This window comes from Petaurus breviceps, unplaced genomic scaffold, assembly GCF_028583685.1.
Source record: "Petaurus breviceps papuanus isolate PSGF00001 unplaced genomic scaffold, PetGlider_PUasm1.0 226, whole genome shotgun sequence".
NCBI classification, from domain to species: Eukaryota; Metazoa; Chordata; class Mammalia; order Diprotodontia; family Petauridae; genus Petaurus; species Petaurus breviceps.
In genome coordinates, this window is record NW_027185890.1 from 7,173,183 (window position 1) to 7,195,173 (window position 21,991).

At 36.4% G+C, this 21,991-nt stretch overlaps 1 pseudogene; it reads right to left on the reverse strand.

Moving 5' to 3' along the window:
• Window positions 1-13,445: 13,445 nt before the first annotated feature.
• LOC138166788 (rho GTPase-activating protein 24 pseudogene) overlaps window positions 13,446-21,991 on the reverse strand; it is a 14,338-nt pseudogene continuing 5,792 nt past the window's right edge.

Sequence of the window (21,991 nt, forward strand, 5' to 3'; positions counted from 1 at the left end):
AGAAAGAAAGCAATACACAACAGATACCTAATGTGCTCCATTGGTATCCATGCAATATCAAGAGAAAACAAGAAAGGTCCCCAGAACTGTGAGTGAGCTTCCTATTGAGGATTTATCCCAGGCTGTAGACAAACATTGGTGGTGATAGCATGGATAAGCTGCCCTCTAAATGACTGAAAGAAATTCCCACATTAATGGCATCACAGACGTATTTAATTATCAAAGACATGTCTAATATAAAGTGGTTATTGGTGTTTGTGCCTTAAATTTGCATAATATTAATCAGAGCCTAATAGGAATGAAATAAGAAACGATTAGTATTGTCTGACATTCTTGAGGACCTAGGGTGTGGTCCTTAAAAGAAAGGTGACTTTTTTGTTTTTGTCTTTTCAATTTAAATTTTTGTTGATAGCACATTAAACATTACTTTCATTTATGAATATAACTTCTATCACCTCCCTTTACAAAATAAGCTCATCCCTTATAATAAAATATAAAAAAGAAGAGGGGGAAAAACTAATTCAGCAAACTGACAAACATCAAATGAATCTGGTAATGTATGTAATATTCCACACCCATAGTTTCTTTCATCTACATTTTTTTCCATTTCCTCTATGACCAGTTAATCATAACTACATAATTATATTATTTTCTGGTTATTTCTTGTAGTCATTGTGTTTATTATTTTCTTCATTCTGTTTACTTTATTCTGTATCAGTTCATTAAAGTCTTCTCATGTCTCTCTAAATCCTTCATGGTAGCATAGTAATAGTCCATTACATTTATTTACTATAACTCTTTTTAGCCATTCCCCAATCAATTGGTAGCTATTTTTTCCCAGTTTTTTTCCCCTGTGGTATTATTAATATTATATATATATATATATATGTGTGTGTGTGTGTGTGTGTGTGTGTGTATATATATATATATATATATATATATATGTGTATATATATATATGTATATATATATAGTCTTTGATTCTCTTTGGGCACATACCTAGCAGTGGCATCTCTCAGCCAAATTATATGTACATTTTGTTCATTTAATTTTTTTTTTATTTTTAAAAGCTGGGTCTTCCCATTTCACTCAGGTAAAAAGTATTGGGGCTACTCATGGGCTCAATATTTCATGGCCCACTGAAGCCCAGAACTCTGAAACTCAAGAGATTCATTAGCCTTATCCTCCCCATTAGTTGAAATTGATATGTGCTGCCCACAATATGTAGTGCTATTTTTAAAATCAGAATTCAAATTTCTTTTCAGAATTGGCAAAGATGATAAAATACAGAAATAGCTAATTTTGCTCTATCAACAGTGTATTAGTGTGCCAGTCCCTCCATTATTTCCATCTTTTGTCATCTTTGTAATTTTGGGGTATGAAGTAAAATATAAAAATTGTTTTGATTTGCATTTCTCTTATCAACAATGAATTGGAACAAAAATCCATATGGTTGGTAATAGTTTAGAACTCTTCTTTAGAGAAGTTTGTCATAATCTTTGACCACTTATCCATCATACACATGACTATTAAACATTTATACTTTCATTAGATCCCTTTGAAGTTTTCTTATGAGACACTCATTAGAAACATGTGATACAAAATTTCTCTCCTCCCCACTCCAATCAACAGCTTTCCTTTTTATTTTTGTTTCTCTACAATGCCTCAGAAACCCCTTGACCCTGAAAGCTCACCTGAACCCTGAACTTCACACACTGAAACACAATCTTCCCCTTGGTAAGCCAATGTCTACATTTCTCTTCAAGCCATATTCTTATTCTCCTGAAATTTCTCTAATAATGCCCCCATAATGGAAATACCTTCATCTTTTGCCCCTTCCTATTCAGCATCATTTCATATGTTGTGATCCCCCACTAGACTAGAAGTTCCATGAAGTCAGGGACGATCTTTTTCTTTATATTTTTATTCCCAATGCTTAGCACAATGTTTATTCTATACTTAGTGCTTAATGAAAACTTGCTTACTTGATTTATCCTAGTTACACTGATGATTTTTAGGCTTCACCTAAGGAGTGTTGAAAAGATAGTGGAATTAAGAGAATGTAATGTGCTTGAGGTCATGACCCATGTCTTCCCTAAATATTGCACTCTGTCTCCCATAGCACCTTGCATAGTTCACTATACAAAGTAGCTGTTTAATAATTACTGAGTATATTGTGTTATACAATACTACTTGAGGCATGTTTCAGGATAAATTATAGTTATTCTTAGTCAACATTTGGATCAGTTGGAATGCTAGAGTAGAAGTCTCATACTTGTATGATTCTTCATAAGCATTTTTACACACTTTTCCAATAGGCATATAATTATTTATTTGTGAAATATAGTTACTTAATAAACATTGATTGATTGTACATTATGATACACAAAATATATATTTAAAAAGATGAGATTAAATAATATTTTAAAATATTTATATTTTATTCATGTTTTGCAAAATAGTTTTGTTTTAATTAAAATAACAAAACATAATTATATAACAGTAAAAATAATAAAATAGTAAAGATAAGCAAAAGACTAAAATATCACTAAATATTTTTATTAGAGCAATGTGATTGAATATGCTTCATTACTTTACAAAAATCTCTGGGTAAGTCACAGAGGATAAAACAGAAAAAAAAACCATGAAGTATTTGTTAGTTATTTACTCAGTCAATTTGTTCAATCTAACTAGCCAACCAGGAGAATTTCCTTTGTTTCATATATTTTAATTGAAAGATACACAGGAGAACAAAGAATAGGTCATAACAATCAGTGAACACAATAGCTTTTCATCAGGAGTTGTATTTGTCTCTATGTAGTTATTCACCATATCATGTTGAAACTGCCAGCAAAAGAAAATTGTTTCCAATTTCTACTCAGCAGAAAGTTTCTTAGTATAAATGCATTCCTCTTTATTTAATCGATTCTACTCAATAGAGGACATAATACATTAATTTTTATTAATGTTTAGGTATTTTAGTTGCATTTTTGTATGAGTATGAGAGGTAATTTGATATAGTGAAGAGACCTGGCCTTAAAGGCAGAGAGACCTGAGTTCCAGTATTGCAGTTTTGACACATAAATGCTCTCTAACCCTAGGAGAGTTTTCAACCTTGCTCTCGGTGCTCTAGAAAACTCTCTAGGACTAGAAATTTGAGAGACATCAAGCTGCATTAGTGAGAGGAATTTCCTCAGCCAGAAATTTCTTACACTGATGAAATCACAGATCTAGTCTCTTTCTCTATCCCTTTTTTGGGGGAGTGAAGGAGAAAAAAAGAGAGAAAGTTTAGTTTTGCTTGACTGGAGAATACCAGAAGGAGATTAAAACTAGAAATGTGGGTTGCAATAAGATTGTGAAGGTTCTTAAGTGACAAAGAAACAAGGGTTTGTATTTAATCTTAGAGTCCATTAGAAGGGAGAAAATGTATTTATTAAGTATCTCGCATGTGCCAGATACTGTCCCAAACTTTTTGCAAATATCATCTCACTTGATCCTCACAACTGCCCTGGGAGATAAGTGTTATTATTATCCCAATTTCACATTTGAGGAAACTGAGGCAGACAGAAGTTAAGTGACTTGCCCAGAATCACAGAATCTCTGAGGCCATATTTGAAAAATATTCTTTCTTACTCTAAGTTCAACATTCTATCCTCTGTGCCACCTCACTGTCTCAGGTGCCATTGTGAGCTACTAGAATTTATTTTATTTATTCATTTTTTAAAAAAGCAATCAGGGTTAAGTAACTTGCTCAAGGTTACATGGCCAGTTATTTCTGGGTGTGGTGCTAAGTATCTGAGCCCGGATTTGATCCCCAGGTCATCCTGACACTGGAACTGGTGCTCTTACTCACTGAGCCACCTGGCCACCCTTAAGCAATTGGGGTTAAGTAACTTGCTCAAGGTTCCACGGCCAGGTGTTTCTGGGTGGGTGCTAAGTGTCTGAGCCCGGATTCGATCCCCAGGTCATCCCGACACTGGAGCTGGTGCTCTTACTTGCGGTGCTACCTGGCCACCCGCTACTAGAGTTTATTAAGTTTGATGATTAACTAGTCAGACTTATAACTTATGAAAATCACTTTAACAAATATATGGATAATGGATAAGAAAGGTGAGAAGCTTGAGGATGGAGATTTGAAGGCCATTGCAATTGTAAAAGTGAATGGTGTCTGTGGTGGTATAGCAAGGAGGTGGATATGAGTGATATTATAGAAGTAGAAATGACAAGATTTAGCAACTGCTTTGATATATAAGGTGAGTGAGAGTAAGAAATCAAGAATAAAACTATGATTGCCAACCTAGATTACTTGAAGGATAGAGGTACCCCTGAGAGAAAAAGCAAAGTTCAGATAAGTGTTGAGTTTGGAGGTAAAGATACTATAATGATATCTGTAATGGAGTTCAAAAGACTCATCCATGTATGCCAATCCTCATTGATCCTTGTCTTGGATGACAGAACTTCTTCTCTTGAGGACATCCTACCATATTCTTAAAGTAATGTGGGAGGCAGAATGGTGAGTATGCTAAAGGGTAGAGCAATTTTCCCAGGGAAAATTTCCCAGGTAAGCTGATACTTTGAGTATCCACATTGTAGTTATTTTATAACTACTCTCAGGAGGAAATAACTGGTACAAGGGAAGATTGAAACATTCACACAGGATCAGTTGATCAAGTATCCCTTGATCCCTTTGTGCTCAAGGGGCCAGGATCCCCACTTTGGAGACCACTGTTCTAGGTGAAAGGAATGTCTCACACTTTGAAGAGGTACCAGAATCCTGCTTACTCTGAGTTCTCTATGTCTTTGGAGTGGGAGACTCCTAATGGTATGGTGATATAGGTAACTAGAATGGTAACCTTTTGAAGATGAACCCTTGATCTGGAACCTTAATATCAAGAGTGACCTGAGGGGGGGGGGGAAGGCAATAAATTTAGAGCTGCAGGGTACCTTAGAAAGCCATCTACTTGGTGGAGCCAAGATGGAGGGGTAAAAGCAGGAACTTGTCTGAGCTCCCACTCCAACCACCTCCAATACTTGTAAAAAAAATGACTCTAAACAAATTTTAGAGCTACAGAACCCACAAAGTGACAGAGAGAAACAAATCTCCCACTGAAGGCAACCTGGCAGGCTGACAGGAAGGGTCTATCACACCAGGATGGGAGTCAAGCACAATCTTGCATGAGCCATGCTGGCCAGAGCAGTTTCAGGAGAGTGAATCACCAGCAGCTGTGGCGAATTACAGACTTCTCAATCCATAAACACCAAAGAGAAAGTAAAAGGCTAGTAGGGAGCTCTGTTGGAACTCAGGGAGAGAAGAATGAGGTCTGGCCCCTGTCCCTGGGATGGCAGAGGTGACTGAGGTGCATGCTGCAACTGCCACAGCATGGCTGCCTCTGGAGCTCCTGGCCTGCAGATCATAGGGGTACCTAGCAACTATTCAGAGGGTCATTTGCTTTGACCTGCTTGGATTTGGGTCACAGCCTTGGGTAGTAGTCTTGGTTGAGGAGTGCTAGTGTGGCAGAGCCTGTGGTTGCTATAGCTCTGACAATAACTGCAAAAACCCCAACAATATGGGACACAGCTCTCGCCACTAGGAAAGCAGAGTTCTACCATGGCAAGGAGCTCAAAAGTCAAATAATTGGTTGGCAAGATGAGCAAACAGAGGAAGTGCAAGCAGAACATAAAATAATTTTTGTGGAGATAAAGGGATCAAAACATGGAACCAGAAGAAGACAACAAAAACAAAACTCCTACATCAAAAGCTTCCAAGAAAAATATGAACTGGTTGCAGGCCATGGAGGAGTTCAAGAAGGATTTTGAAAATCAAGTAAGAGAATTGGAGGAAAAATTGGGAAAAGAAATCAAAATGATGCCAGAAAATCATGAAAAGCAAGTCAACAGCCTGACTGAAGAAAATAACACCTTAAAAAATAGACTAACTCAAATGGCAAAAGAAGCCCAAAAAGCCAATGAGGAGAAGAATGCCTTAAAAAAGCTGAGTTTGGCCAGATGGAAAAGGAATTTCAAAAACTCACTGAGGAGAACAATTCCTTCAAAATTAGATTGGAGCAAATGGTCTAATGACTTTATGAGAAATCAAGATACTATAAAAAAAGATCCAAACAAATGAAAAAATAGAAGGCAATGTGAAATATTTCATTGGAAAAACCACTGACCTAGATAATAGATCCAGGAGAGAGAATTTTTTTTTTTGTTTTTGCTTTTTGGAGGGCAATTGGGGTTAAGCAACTTGCCCAAGGTCACACAGCTAGTTTTTGTGTTAAGTGTCTTGAGGCCAGAATTGAACTCAGATCCGCAAACTCTATTCACTGAGCCACCTAATTGCTCCAAGGAGAGATAATTTAAAAATTATTGGACTACCTGAAAGCCATGATCAAAAAAAGAGCCTAGAAATCATCCTTCAAGAAATTCTCAGGAAAAATTCCCTGATATTCTAGAACCAGAGGGCAAAATAAAAATTGAAATAATTCACCAATCACCTCTTGAAAAAGATCTCCAAAAGAAAACTCCTAGGAATATCATAGTCATATTTCAGACTTCCCAGATGAAGGAGAAAATAGTACAAGCAGTCAGGAAGAAACAATTTGAGTATTGTGGAAACACAAGATCTAGCAACTTCTACATTAAGGAATTGAAGGGCTTGGAATGATATTCCAGAGGTCAAAATAGCTAGGATTAAAACCAAGATTCACCCACCCAGCAAAACTGAGTATAATTCTTCAGGGGAAAATAGGGTCATTCAATGAAATAGAGGATTTCAAGCATTCTTGATGAAAAAAGCAGAGCTGAACAGAAAATTTCACTTTCCAATACAAGAATCAAAGAGAAGCATGAGAAGGTAAATGGGAAAAAGAAATCATAAGGAACTTATAAAAGTTGAACTATTTACATTCCTACATGGAAAAATGATCATTGTAACTCATGAGACTTTTTCTCAGTGTGAGAATTGTTGAAGGGAATATATATGTATATCTATATACATACATACATATATATATGTATGTATAGGAGGATGTATGTGTATATAAATATAAATGTGAGTGTGTGTATATGTGTGTACACATATACATAGATAGAGGACCCAGGATGAGTTGAATATGAAGGGATGATATCTAAAAAATAAAATTAAGAGGTGAGAGAGGAATATATTGGGAGAAGGAGAAAGGAAGAGACTGAATAGCGTAAATTATCTCATATAAAAGAGGCAAGAGAAAACTGTTATAATGGAGGGGAAGGGCAGGAAGGTGAAAAGGAATGGTTCAAGCTTACTCTAATTGGACTTGGCTTAAGGAGGGAATAACATACACGCTCAATTCAGTATCTTACCCTACAGGAAAGCAGGGGGGGAAGGGTAAAAGAGGGGGGTGATAGAAGGGAGGGCAGAATGGGGGAGAGGGTATTTAGAAGCAAACACTCCTGAAAAGGGACAGGATCAAGGGAGAAAATAGAATAAGTGGGGAACAGGATAGGATGGAGGGAAATACAGTTAGTCTTTCACAATATAACTACTATGGAAACGTTTTGCATAACTGCACGTGTACAACCTATATTGAACTGCTTGTCTTCCCAATGGGTGTGGGTGAGGAGATAAGAAAGGAAATTAAAGATATCTATAAGCACATGAAGAAATGCTCTAAATCACTATTGATTAGAGAAATGCAAATCAAAACAACTCTGAGGTACCACATCTCACCAGTCAGATTGGCTAATATGACAAAACAAGAAAATGACAAATGCTGGAGCGGGTGTGGGCAATTGGAACACTAATGCATTGCTGGTGGAGTTGTGAACTGATCTAGCCTTTCTGGAGAGCAATCTGGAATTATGCCCAAAGGGCTATAAATACTTTCATATCCTTTAACACATCAATACCACTCCTAGGGTTATATTCCAAAGAGATCATAGAAGTGGAAAGGAGACCCATATGTACAAAAATGTTTATAGCAGCTCTTTTTGTGGTGGCAAAGAATTGTAAATTAAGGGGGTGCCCATCAATTTGGGAATGGCTGAACAAGTTGTGGTATATGCATGTAATGGAATACTATTGTGCTATAAGAAATGAGGAGCAGATGGTCTTCATGTTTACCTGGAGAAGCTTATATGAACTGATGCTGAGTGACAAGGGTAGAACCAGGAGGAATTTGTACACAATTATGGACACAACATATGTGTTATGACCAACTTTGATAGACTGGACTCTTCTCAGGAATGCAGTGATATAAGTCAATCCCAAAAGACTCATGATGGAGAGAAATGTGTGCATCCAGAGAAAGAACTAGAAAGAACTGAGTTTATATCCAGATGGAACCAAAATACCTGACCTTTTTCCTTTTCTTGTTTGGTTTTATGTCCTCTTTACATTTTTCATTCCAACTGATACAGTCCATGTTTATAACCTGACTAATGTATAATGTGAAAGTATTTACAGATCCTATACACACACACACACACACACACACACACACACATATATATACATATATATATGATATACAGATCATATACCTATATGCTACCATGGGGGGGAGGGGAGGGGGACAAAATATGAAACTCAAGGAATTGTGGAATTGAATCCAGTAAACTAAAAGGAAACAAACAAATTAATTTTAAAAAATTCAAAATATATTTTTACATTTAGCCTCTACAATAGTGAATATATGAATGAACTGAGCGTAACTCAGTTTTGTATTACTGAATGAAAAAAATAGTAAAGGCCAAATCTGATATAAAATCTGATATTTTGACCCTATTAATACTTTCTTTTACAAAAGATAAAAAACAAAGAAAATGAAAGAAAAGAAAGCAAATTAGAGGAACAAGAAAGAAAAGAAATTACAACATAGAAATTTAGAAAGAATTATAGAAAAATTATAAAATTAAACAAAATTATAGAAAAATGTGAGTAGAGAAAAGAGAAAAGAAAATGAAAGAAAAGGAGAAGAGAGAGGGGAAAGCAGATGAGATGGGTATGGAGAGGAGAGGAGAAAGAAGAGGAAAGGAAATGAAATGAAAGAAAAAAAAAAACCTTGTTACCAGAAAGGAATCAAATTTATGCTGCAATGTCCCTTTAGTTTTTTCTTACTAATGACATAATTTTATAGATATTAGATAATACATTTTAACAAAATCCCTAGAATTTTCAAATTCAATAACCCCCTAAGCCTGAATTTCTTTCTAGACAGATTCTTTCTGGCCACATGGTTACAATTTTAGCAAGTAATTTTCAAACCATCAATTTTCAATGATGCCACAATTTGAGGATGAATTTTGATTGACTAGATGATGGCTAAGGTCAATTTTAGCTCTAAATTATTTTCCATTATCTATTAATTTATAGCTAAGAAATCAGAGCCACAAATTATTTCTATATTGATTATATAACAAATTTATCCTTTAATTATAAATTTTAGCCATTATCTGTCATTATTTATGATGCTGTATTTGGGACATTAGCCTGAAAGATTTGTTCCAAAGAGTAGCTCTATTTCTTATAAATGTACAGTAAAGGAGTCACTCATCTGTTGTTATTTCCCATAATGTGTATTTGTTATACTGTTAAAGGATGTGTTTCAATGACCCTTTAAAATAATTTTCCTTTAAATATCATCTCTTTGCTGTGAAAGTCTACAGTTTATTTGAAGATACACACACATATGTACACACACACTTATACAGATGGATAGATGATAGACAAACACATATCTCCAGTATGATTTTTCACATAAATTAAAGAATACGTGTGTATGTGTGTGTGTATAAAATCAAAGTCCCTCCCGCCTCCAAATGGAACAATTCAATAAGAGATACAGGAATTCTGAGACTGGAAAAATCAAAACTGATTGGGATAGTCAAGAAAGGCTTAATGAATTATTTGAAACTTGAACTGGGTATTAAAGAATTAAAAGAACTTCAAGACAAATAAGGATGGTCAGCAGGCATGGAAAACAAGCGAAATCTTCCAGTGATCTAAATGTATTAGTTTCTTCTGCAGGAAATCAATAATTACGTGTATACTAAGTATACATTGCTTCCTTTTCTGGGGGAAAATGAAATAAATGGAAAAAAGTCTTTTTTATTCTGTGGTTTATTGGAGAGAATGATGTCTTCCTTGATTGGTTATCAAAAGGAGTTAGATGGAAGTTGTTGCTGTTATTTTATCATTTCAGTCATGTCTGACTCTTTGTGACCCTATTTGGGACTTTCTTCTCAAAATACTGAAGTGGTTTGCCATTTCCTTTTGCAGATCATTTTACAAAAGAGGAAATTGAGGCAAACAAATGTTTAGCGACTTGTCCAGGGTCATATAGCTAGTGTCTGAACTTAGGATTTGAACTCAGATCTTCTTGACTCCAAGCTGAGTGAGACATCTATCAGCCTCACTACCTAAAGCTGCCTCCTAGATGGAAGACTGATGAAGCAGAAATTGTAAAAGACCATGTAGCAAAGTAATTGTTCATGAACTCACAGAGAAAGCAGCAAGTAAGACAGACATAATCAATATTCCTGGCCTCAGATTCTATTTATATGTCTATGGACACAAAGTACTGATAAAAAACATTCAGAATCAACAAAAGATCTAGATATCTTAACAAAAGTAGGTAATTATGAACTCATAGATATTTTCTGGGATGCAACTCATGGCAGCACTATGTCGATCAAAGTTTATATTTTGTTCAAAGGCAATAAATTAAAACAGAAGTAACATTACATATTTAAATATAATATATACATATGTGTGTGTTTGCAATATGTCCATGTATGTATACACATGTGCATGTAAATGTATATTTGTATGTGACTGAGGAGTGGAAGATGAGGGGGTGACAATGGTGAACTTTTGGGTGAGGATTTAAGGAGGAATAAAATCAATAACATTATATAAATATGCTATAGAGTAATATATACAATTCACAAAGTTTGCGTGTCAATGATGTACTCAGAGTACACCTAGATTTCAGCAAAGCATATGAGATAGTCCCTCATGTTGTTTTGTAGTTAAGAAGAGGAGATATGAGCTAAATGATAGTATAATTAGGTGAGCTCAGAACTGGTTGAAAAAGTGATCCAAAGAGTTGTCACTAATGGCTCAGTGTCAGCGTGAAAGGAGGTCTTTCATAAAGTGTTTTAGGGAACAATGCTCTGGCCCTTGTTTTGTTCAACTTTGTTTTAATGAATGATTTGGATGAAATTATAGACGGAATGCTTATCAGAGTTCCAGATGATGCAAACATTTTGGATGGCAGTCAGGATACAAAAATCCCAACAAACCAAAACAGAATTGCAGAGCTGCCCACTCTCAGAGCCAAAAGGGATCTGAGGCCACATACTCCAATGTGAACCCAAATGAGAATTTCTTTTTCAGCATTCTCAAAAATTCATCTAGTCTCTGATTCTATATCTTCACTTGTTAATATCTCCAGTTGTTAGGAAGTTTTTCCTTATATCAGGCTTACATCTGTCTCTGCAAATTTTTTACATAATTTCTAGTACTGCCTCACAAGGACAAGCAGAGAATATCTAATCTCTCTCCTACATAGTAATCCTTCAATTACTTAAGGAGAATTTTCATGTGCCCCAAAGTCTCTTCTCCTTTCCAGGCTAAACATCGCAATTTCCTTTGACTTGTTCACATATAGTATGATTTTTAGTTCAAGATAGCATGATACAGTAAAATGTTCACTGGTCTTGAGATTCTTTTGGAGGTCCATGAGGTCAAAATTATCTTCATAATAATATGAAGATGATTTAATTTCTAACGTGGCAAACTTAATAGCCATAGCTTACATAAACATAAGGTATTTGGAGTCCTCAATAATTTCTAAGAGTTAAAGGGGTCCTGAGACTAAACAGTCAGAGAAACATTGGTGTAGGGGATAGATGCCTGGCCTCAAAGGCAAGAATAAAGGAGTTCAAGTAGCATCTCTAACATAATTTGTTGCTTGACCCTGTACAAATCCTTCTATTTCTCAGAGCTCTAGGCAGTTCTAAGACCTATATGTTGTGAAGATGGTGTCAACTTTCATTAATAGATGGAAAATTCTGATGTAGAAGATTCATATACCAATAAAATTACATATCCAGTCCACATTTCTATCCCTGTTTAATCCTCTCACTACCCTGGGTGCCATCTCATCAATCCATTCATACATACATATATGTGTATATATATATGTGTGTGTGTACATAAAAATGTATGTACATAAATGTGTGTATGATTTCCTAAAATACATTGCCAATAACTGAACATTATTACTGTACCCTTTGTAGCTTGACCAACGTAAAATATAATAGAAGTGCTGCATATGGTGCCTTTCTTGATACAATTCCTCTCTTCATGCAGCTTATGATAGCGTTAGCTTTTTTTTTTTTGCCATGTTACTGTTGAATCACATTGAACCCTAAAATCTCCAGATTGCTTTTTACAAGAAATAGTGTCTAACTATACCTTCTCTCTGCATATATTTGAAATATTTATCTTAGAACTCCAGTAGACAACCATATTTTTGTCACTGTTCATAGTTCCTGGCACATAGTAAATGGTTAATGAATTCCCCATCTCTTGTTCCTCCATTTATTGAGTCTAATTTTATTTAATTTGCCTCATCACTCTTGCTTGTTGAGGCATTTTGGAATCTGCATTTTATCATTCAACATGTTTGCTATCCTGCCAAGATTACTGTCATTTTCAAACTTGACGCACATGTTATTTATGTTTTCATCTAAGTCAGTGATAAAAGTACTGAATTACAAATCCAAATCCTCCCCAGTAAACTCTAATTCAGCCATATCTATCTCACAGAATGGGGGACTTTGTTCAATACTCTGCTGAAATCTAAATGTATTAGGATTAGAATCATCCCATGATCTACAGGATTAGCTGCCCTGTCAAAAAAAAAAAAAAAGAAAAGGAAGTGAGTTGAAGTCCAACAAAAAGTCCTGCTGGCTTTTAGTGATCACTGCTTGCTTTTCCTAAGAGCTCACAACTTTACCTTTAATAATATGTTTTAGAAATTTATCAAGAATAGAAGTCTATTTGGGCAGCTAGGTGGTAAGATGAATAGAGCTCTGGACCTGGAGTCAGGAAGACTCATTTCCATGAGCTCAAATCTGGCCTCAGACACAGCTGTGAGACCCTAGACAAGTCACTTAATGCTGTTTGCCTCAGTATCCTTATCTGTAAAATGAGATGGAGAATGATATGGCAAACCACACTAGTATCTTTGAAAAAGAAACACCAAATAGGGTCATAAAGAGTGAAATACAACTGAGCAACAGCAAACTCATTGCTCTATTACTTTCAAACTCTTCTACCCTACCCTCTTTTTTTTTAGTTTTTCATATAGCTTTTATTTATTTTTTGATATATATGTTTTATTTTTATAAAAGTATTTACACTTTTTTTGTTCATGGTCAAATGGTGCAATCATAAGTTATCACTTGACTTTTAATCACTTATATTGTAGGCATATGAACATACACAATGTAATTTTCTTATCTTAATTTCCCAGCAAGATGAAGAACAAAAACTTCTGATACATAAAACAAATCAATGAAACATAATACCAAAGTAGTACACTGGAAGAAAGCTTGATAGAAAATCCAATTGATTTGTCAGTTTAAATACAGCTTTCATTTCTAGATGACTTCAAAAATGACTATATATACATATTTCAGATTTTAATACTTGACAGTGGCTTATTGGAGCATTCAGGAGAATAGACCAGCTTTGATTAGTTTACTTCGAAAGGACAGGTGATTTAATAGAATATATATTTTTTCTCTTTCCAGGATTTATAATGCTGAGGGCTGTTATCAGTCAGGGTACCAGAATATAATACAGTATACTATCCCCATTGCAATTCCTTCAAAGAGTGCCAGCCCAAGCAAAAGACAAAGTTCATTGGATCCATATAGTGTTGTCTCTTTCAGTTCTACGGGACTCCACTGTTAGTTTCCCAAATGTAGAAAAAAAAACTGCTCCATTTCTTTATGTAATAGATCATTTCTTTTCTCTGCATCTTCTTTTGCTCTCTCAGAATTTCTCATTTTGATCTCTACCATTGTGAACTTTTTCCTCTCTTGATCTAGTTCTTCATGGAGGGTCAGCATTTCCATTTCCAAGGTCAAGTTTCTTCATTCCAGACGCTTTATCCTGGATTCATATTCTATTTTCTGTTTATTTATCTGCTTTTTTAGGCTAGAAACAAGGTTGTGCAGGGCACCAGGGGGCTTGTGTTCATCCCAACATAGGTTTCCATGTTGTCCCTATTGGGATCTCCCATACTCCTCTTCTTGATTTTGTTTTCATAATCTCCAGGGTATGAGGACTCTTTGAGGGGAGATCTTTCCAACACAGGATCTTCAAAGTTTGTACTACAGAAGTCGTGGAATTATCAGAAAGGGATATTTCACCCAAGAAGATAGACCAGGTAGCACTGTCCAGGCTCTGTTTGTCCTCTGAGTTCACCGTAGAGAATGGCTGGTGGACGTTGTCATAGGTGAAGAGCATGTTAGCTTGGTCCAAGTCTCCGACTACTGGTCTTTCTGTTCGTTATCCCTGAGCGTCACATAGCTATTGGTCATCAAACTGATGCCATGACTGTTTGCCGCGCTTCCAAGAGGGTCTGTGCTCAGAATGCCCATGCGGACTCCTCCACTCTGCACACTGCATGTTCCCATTTTGGTACCTGCCCCTTTAAGGGAAGATGTTCTCCTGGCCTGTAAACTTCCACTGGAAGAGAACTGAGTTTTCTCATTACTTTCTGTGTTGGTGCTGCTAAAGGACCCGCTGGTGACTATGCCGCTGGCTTTATTAAAGGCAGGGTTTTTTTTTTTTTAACTGTGAGAGCGGGACTCCTGGAGACATCAAATTTGTGTACATTATTTGGTGGCCAATTGGCCATGGTCACTGGCAAAGTTATGAGGGACCCATTGTCCATGCTAATTCTCTGAGAAGACTCAAGCTTATCCCAAGAGCACCTTAGGCTTGTTGTGTACTGGGTGTTATTGTTCTCTTCATTCTGTAGCTGATCAGTCATTGATTTTTTTTAAAATTTTATTGTTAGTGTTGCATATGGCCTCTGGTTGCTTGGTCTGAAGCTCTACATCTATGAGGAAGAGTTGCTTATGTCTGCCAATCATCACTGACATCAACTGTTGGACTGCAGTCCTGCCATCCATAATGGTCCTAGGGTCTTCTACTTTGGGACGCAGGACACTGGACCCAAAGACAGTGGCAGGTTCTGCACACTCGTTTTGTTAGCACTTGAGTAGGACTGGACTTCATTCAAGAAACTGCATAAGTACTTGGGGAGATTATAATTAACCACAGGCAAACTTTTCACCTGCTTCGCTGGTTCCTTAACCCCCATTTCTTCTTCTTTACTGAAAAGATTGGCACAGGACAGAAAATATTCATACTTGACATAGGGAATGACTGGTTCTGGAAGTTCTTGGAGATACAGTTGAAGAAGAGAAGCCACTGTGTGCACATCTGTGCTGTCAAAAGACAGCTTCTCTCCATAGTCAAAGGCGTCCCACAGCTCTTTCACAATGTTAGCCTGACCTGAAAGTAGAAACAGACCTTCTTCCTTTAGCCCCCATTGTTAGATAAAATCCACACATTGTTCCACTAAGATGGGGGCCAGGAAGTTCCCATATCTCTTCTCAAAGCAGACTGTTTCTTCTAGTTTCTGTCCAAAAATACCTCCACCAAAAGGTGCCCATATGACTCTGTGAATAGATGTCAGCCATTCTTCCATGTTAGTCTCTGTATTTGCCATGAAGAGGTAGGTCTCACGGTTCACTGTCATCTGATGTTGATCTCTTCCTGATAGGCTGGGAAGGAAGAACAGATTTTTTCTCCTCTTGTCAGATTTCTTGGAACCAGTCCAGATACTTTGGCTTCTGGATAAACTCCTCTGAACATATGGGACTTATGTATGTGAATGTGGATCCCAGGATCTAGAAAACTCTCCAGCTAGACAGTCCTAAAACGTGTCTCTGACCCCTCAAATGGAAGGTGCATGTAGTGTCTCTCTCCACCCAATGTTTTCATGGGATAGAGTTCAGGGTAGAATTATGCATGTGCAAGTACACACCTACCACATGTAGAAGCAGCCATATACTTATCAGTGGGTTACAAAGCTCTGCACATTGCAGCTACTGATGGGATGGTTGAATTCATGCCCCTGGCCTGATCCCTTCCACTTCTGTTGATAGAAAACAAACACAAAGAAGGGTTAGGAGAGATTACCAAGTGGATAGACATAGGCATTGTGGGCAAGCATACAGCATCAGCATTTGGGGGCCCATGCCTCCCCCTACCCTCTTTTTTTGAATACTGGGACTTTTCCAGGTCTTAAACACCTTTCTCATTTATCATAATTCTCAAAGATAATGGCTCAATAGTCACCCCTGCCATTTTCTTCAATAATCCAGGATATAGTTTCTTGTATTCTGATTTCTTCAACCACTAAGGGCAACAGAGTCAACTTGACTCTCTCCTCACTTATTTTGAAATGTGAGCTACATTTTAGGAAAGATATTAACACTATAGAAAGTATCCAAAAGAAGAGAACTAAGATATTGAGTGGTCAGATGATTGTTACCTCTTTTTTAAAAAATTTGCTAAAAGTATAATATATTCTATTCTATCTCTACTTCTTAACTCTCATGTTTAATGATTCAAGGATGCTTCTTGTAAACAATATATTATTGGATTTATTTTCAAATCTACTCTCCTATCCTTTATTTCATGAATGTGTTCATACCATTTTCAATCACAATTATGATTACTAATTATGTATTCTCCTGTTTAATATCCTCTTATACATTTTCTCTCCTTTGATTTCCACTTTTCAGAAAAAAACCCTAAAAAGTGGCCAAAGAAAAGTAATGTGATCAATACCAGAAACTTTGAATTGACATGGTCTGATGCCACTCCTCTGTACCTCATACTTCATGTAGCCCTAATCTGAATTACTGGTTTTTAAATTTCATTTTTTTTTCTTTTGAAGTTCCTTTAGAATTTAAAGTTTGTTTTACTTATTCCATACCTAACTCTTCCCTCCCTTTTATATCCCCTCCAACATTTCTTCTCATTGAATTTATATAACAAATGATTCCTTTGTGAATTCAATTCTCTTTTGTCTGGTCAAACAAGTGTGAAGTTACTGAAATGCCTTTTTTTCTCCCTTCCTCTCACATATTTATACATTTTACTGTGCAAATCAATTATTGGAAAATAGTAAGTTCCTTCTACTTCTCTTCTCCTCTCCCCAATTTTTTCCTTTTCACTTCCCTTTGTTTACATTAAAAAAATTTACAAAACCAACAATATTGTAAAGACAAATAGCTTTTAAAGACTTAGGAACTCCGATCAATGTATTTGTAGTGTTCAGTCTTTTACAACTCTTTGTGACCTCATTTGGGGTTTTCTTGGCAAAGATACTGGAGTGGTTTGACATTTCCTTCTCTAAATTATTTTACAGAAGAGAAAACTGAGGCAAAGAGGGTATCAAATGACTTTTGCAGGGTCACACAGTCAGTAAGTGTCCCTGCAGATTTGAATTCAAAGAGGATGAGTCTTCATGACTCTAGGCTTGGCACTCTATCTATTCCATTACCTGGCCATTGGGAAAAAAAATAGATATCTACCTTTACCACAATAGGCTTTTGATCTGGAAAAGACAGTGGGATAATCTGGATGTTCTCCCAATGGTTTATTTTAGGTCCTCTTCTTCTTCTATACTATCTCTACTGGTAATCTCATTATCCATTTATTTAAGTATTATCCCTATGCAGGTGATTTTCAGATCTATTTATATGGCTTTAAAACCTCTCCTCCAGTTTCATATCAACAATTGCTTGTTGAACATCTCAAACTGGATATTCTTCAGACTTCTTAAATTCAATATGCCCAAATTATTTCCAACATGTCCATTGTCTTCACATCCCCAACTCTTTCAAATTCCCTATGTCTAGGGCCCCAACATTCTCACAGTCACCCAGGCTTTCAGTCTCATTATCCTCCCCAACTACTCACTCACACTCCTCTCATTCATGCTCTTTCCATGCATCCAATCCACTACCAAACCTTGTCTCTATCTCCACAACCTATCTCATATACATCCAATTCTCTAGCCTCACACAGCTGCCACCTTGGTACAGGTCCTCATCCACTCATCTCTGGATTCAGGTGTTTATTTTCTTTTTCTTGCTGCCTCCCCTCCTCCATTCTAGTCCATCTTCTACTCATCTGCCAAAGAGTTCTTCCTGAAGTGCAAGTCTGACCATGTCACCTCCACACTTGAACTACAGTAGCTCCTTATTGCCCCTAGGATCAAATATCAAATTCTCTGTTGAGCTTTTAAAATCCTTCACAATATGGCTCCTTCTTATATTTTCAGTCTTTTTTTTACACTATTCTCATGTCCTGTGATTCTATGATCCTGAAACACTGACCATCTTACTTTACCTAGCATGACACTCTGCTTTCCAACTCTATACCTTTTCATTGTCTGGCCCTCTGGAATATTCTCCCTCCTCACCTCCACTTCATGACTTTCTTTAAGACTCAGTTAAAATCTCACTTTCTGCAAGAAGCCTTTCTAGCTTCTCCCACTGCTATTAATTTCCATTGAAGTCACTTCTGATTTACACTGAGAAATAGTTGTTTTTGCTTTATCTTCTCCATTAGACTATAAGCTCCCTGAGGCAGTTAGGTGAAATCTAGCCTGAGACATTTACTAGTCTTCTGATCCTAGTTTTAACCTTTATTCTTCCTGAGGTAGACTGAATGTGAAGGCTGAGGTATATGGAAGGGGGGAAGTGTTGAATATGGCTAATGTAGAAATTTGTTTTGCATGACTGTACATGTTTGTAAAAGTTTGTTGTTGTTTTTTTTTCCTTGCTTTTTCATTGGAGTGAAGGAAAGACAAGAGAGAGAAAATTAGAAGCTAAAAATGAAATTGAATTTAACAAAACTAAATAAAATAAATTATTCTCAGTTGCCTTTTTCTTTTATCTTCTGGAATATCATATGCCAAGTCAAATCCAGCTCCAGACACTTAATATCTGTGTGTCTCTAGGCAAGTCACTTACTCTGCCTGTCTTAGTTTCCACATCTGTAAAATGAAGGCAGTAATATCACCTACCTTCCAGGTCATTGTGAAGATAAAATGAGATAATATCTATAAAGTGTTTTGAAAACCTTAACAAGCTACATAAATGCTTCTTATTATTACTCATTATTAGCAACACAAATTTAAATAATCCTTTTGGGACTCCATTGTGATTAAACAGTTTGTTTTTGGCTCTTTGCTATATTTTTTTCTTTGACCTAGACGCTCCAGATGGTTACTATAATATTCTTGTGTATTTCCAAAACTTGCCATTTCTTTCAGTGGAAAACTATTGAATTCTTCCCATTTTTACTTTGACTCTAGTTCTAAAAGATCTGACAGATTTTTTTTAACTATAAGGGTTTTTAGAATTTTTATTTGGTCATGTTGTTCAAAGAGTTGGATAATTATTAAACTTGCTCCCCTGGATCTTTTTCCCATGTCAGTTTTTTTTAATAGTAGAAATCTCATTTCATTTAATTATTAATATTTTGATTTTATTCTAATTTTTGTTGTATCTTGTAATCTTAAAGTTTCCTTGGCTGCATTCAATTTTTTATACTTTACTACTAAGGTAAAGATTCCCACTTTATCTTCAAAGTTATTTGTTCTCCTTTCATTTGTTCCCTACTTTTCACTTATAACTTCAATTTTTTTCTTTTTGAAGGGCGATTGGGATTAAGTGACTTGCCCAAGGTCATAGGGCTAGTTTTTGTGTTAAGTGTCTGAGGCCGGATTTGAACTCAGGTCCTCCTGACTCCAGGGCTGATGGTCTATTCACTGCACCACCTAGCCACCCCATAACTTCATTTTTTAATCATATGCATTATGTACACTTCTTTGCAAGCATTGAAGTTCCATAAAAATGTTGGGTATTATAATTATCATTGTGGATTTGTCTAATTTTAGCTATTACTTCATAGTATTTCCTCCTTGTATTTAGCATTTTCTTTTTCCTGCTTTATCTCTAGCCTTAGTTCTGGATTGCTACTTTCTTCTAGGGCCACATTCCTTGGATGGGGAGAGCAGATCCCATCTTAATACTACCCTAGTTCTACACTGGGTGAACAGTGCTGACTTCCTAGTCAATGTTGGTTTTGGTCTTAGCCCTTCTCTGTCTCCTTGCACAAATCCCAAATGAGAACTGGCTTCATCCCCTGTTATGCCCTGATATGGAATAAGAGAAGTAAAAAATAAAAACTGGTCATAGGTCTTCTAAAAAGGCCTCAATGCTGGGACTTCATGGATTCTGAATTAACCTTGCCTTTTGGTGATAGTTCTCTTGGAGTGCTGGTTTCAGGCCTCTACTCCCTGGTACTGTGACTGCCTAGGGGTTAAATTGCCCACTTGGTTGATGTGGCTCTGATATAGGTTTTCTGAGCATTATGACTCTAAGACCTGGCTTCAGGGCTCTTTAAAGGTCCCAGTCATGCATCTGTGTTCATCCCTGCTTTCTTCCTGCAGGGAACTTAAGGGAAATACTGCCCCCTGCTCTCTCAGATCAAAGCCAGACTCCATTGGCTTTAGCCCCCAGTTCATACAGCTAGACTGGATAAATAATTTTTTGCTACTTATCTTTGGTTTTGTTTGTAATTTTTCTCCTGGCACATTATTAGATCCTTACTGGAGTATTTGTGGGAAACGAGGACTTACCTATTACCTTTCAAGTTTCCATTTTAACTGAAAATTCCAATCTTTCTATTTTTGCAACCTTGGCAGAAGCTATGATTTTTTAAAGCATATGCCCTCCTGCCACGGCAAACTCACTGCTTCCGTTGTGTTATTGATACTCTTAAGAAAAAAAAAAATTGGTGTTTCTCCTCCTCACTCCCAACAAGAGAATATTCTTTCATAACCAAAATAAGTTAATGAAAACAAATCAATATGTTGGCCTATATCCAAAACTGCAGTTTTTTTTTTCATTTGTCAAATGCTTTATTGACTTCTGGTTTACATCATTCATTTCAGCCAGATTTTGAGTTACAAATTTTCTCCCCATTTTCCCCCTACCCACCATCCAAAAATAGCAGGCCCCCAGGATATCCTCTCCTCCAATCTGCTTTCTCCCATATTTTCTGCCATACCCCCTTTGACTTTTCCAGTAGAGCATGGTCTCTATGGCCCAGTGCTTGTATATCTTATTTCCCAATTACATGTAAAATAGTATTAATAATAGAATATATATATATTTATATATATATATATATATATATATATATTTAAACATTTGATTTTAAAACTTTGAATTACAGATTCATTACCTTCCTCCCTGGTCACCCACCCTTACGGGGAAGATAAGCAGTTCAGTATAAATTGTACATGTGTGGCTAATGCAAAACAATAACATAATAGATGTATTTTAAAGGACTGACTATATTTCCCTCCCTCTTATCCTACCTCCCACTTGTTCTATTCTCTACTTTGATCCTGTCCCTTTTCCAAAGTGGGTGCTTACAATTTCCCTCCCTCTGAGCCTACCCTCCCCTCCATCATCCCCTCTCTCATGTCCTTCTCCCCTACACTCCTGTAGGGTAAGATACCTTATTCAGTGTGTATTTCATTCCCTCCCTGAGCCAAATTAAATGAGAATAAGGTTTACCCATTCCCTTTTGCCTTCCTATTCTTCCCCTCCATTGTAACCATTTTCCCTTGACTCTTCTATATGATATAGTTTACCCCATTCTATCTCCCCCATCTCCTCTCATTATATTCCTCTCTCACCTCTTAATTTCACCGTTTAAGTATCATCCCTTCCTATTAAATTGGTCCTGTGCCTTCTATGTGTACCTGTATACATATATACACATATGTATTCATATTCCTGTATACCCTCTGATATAGACATATAT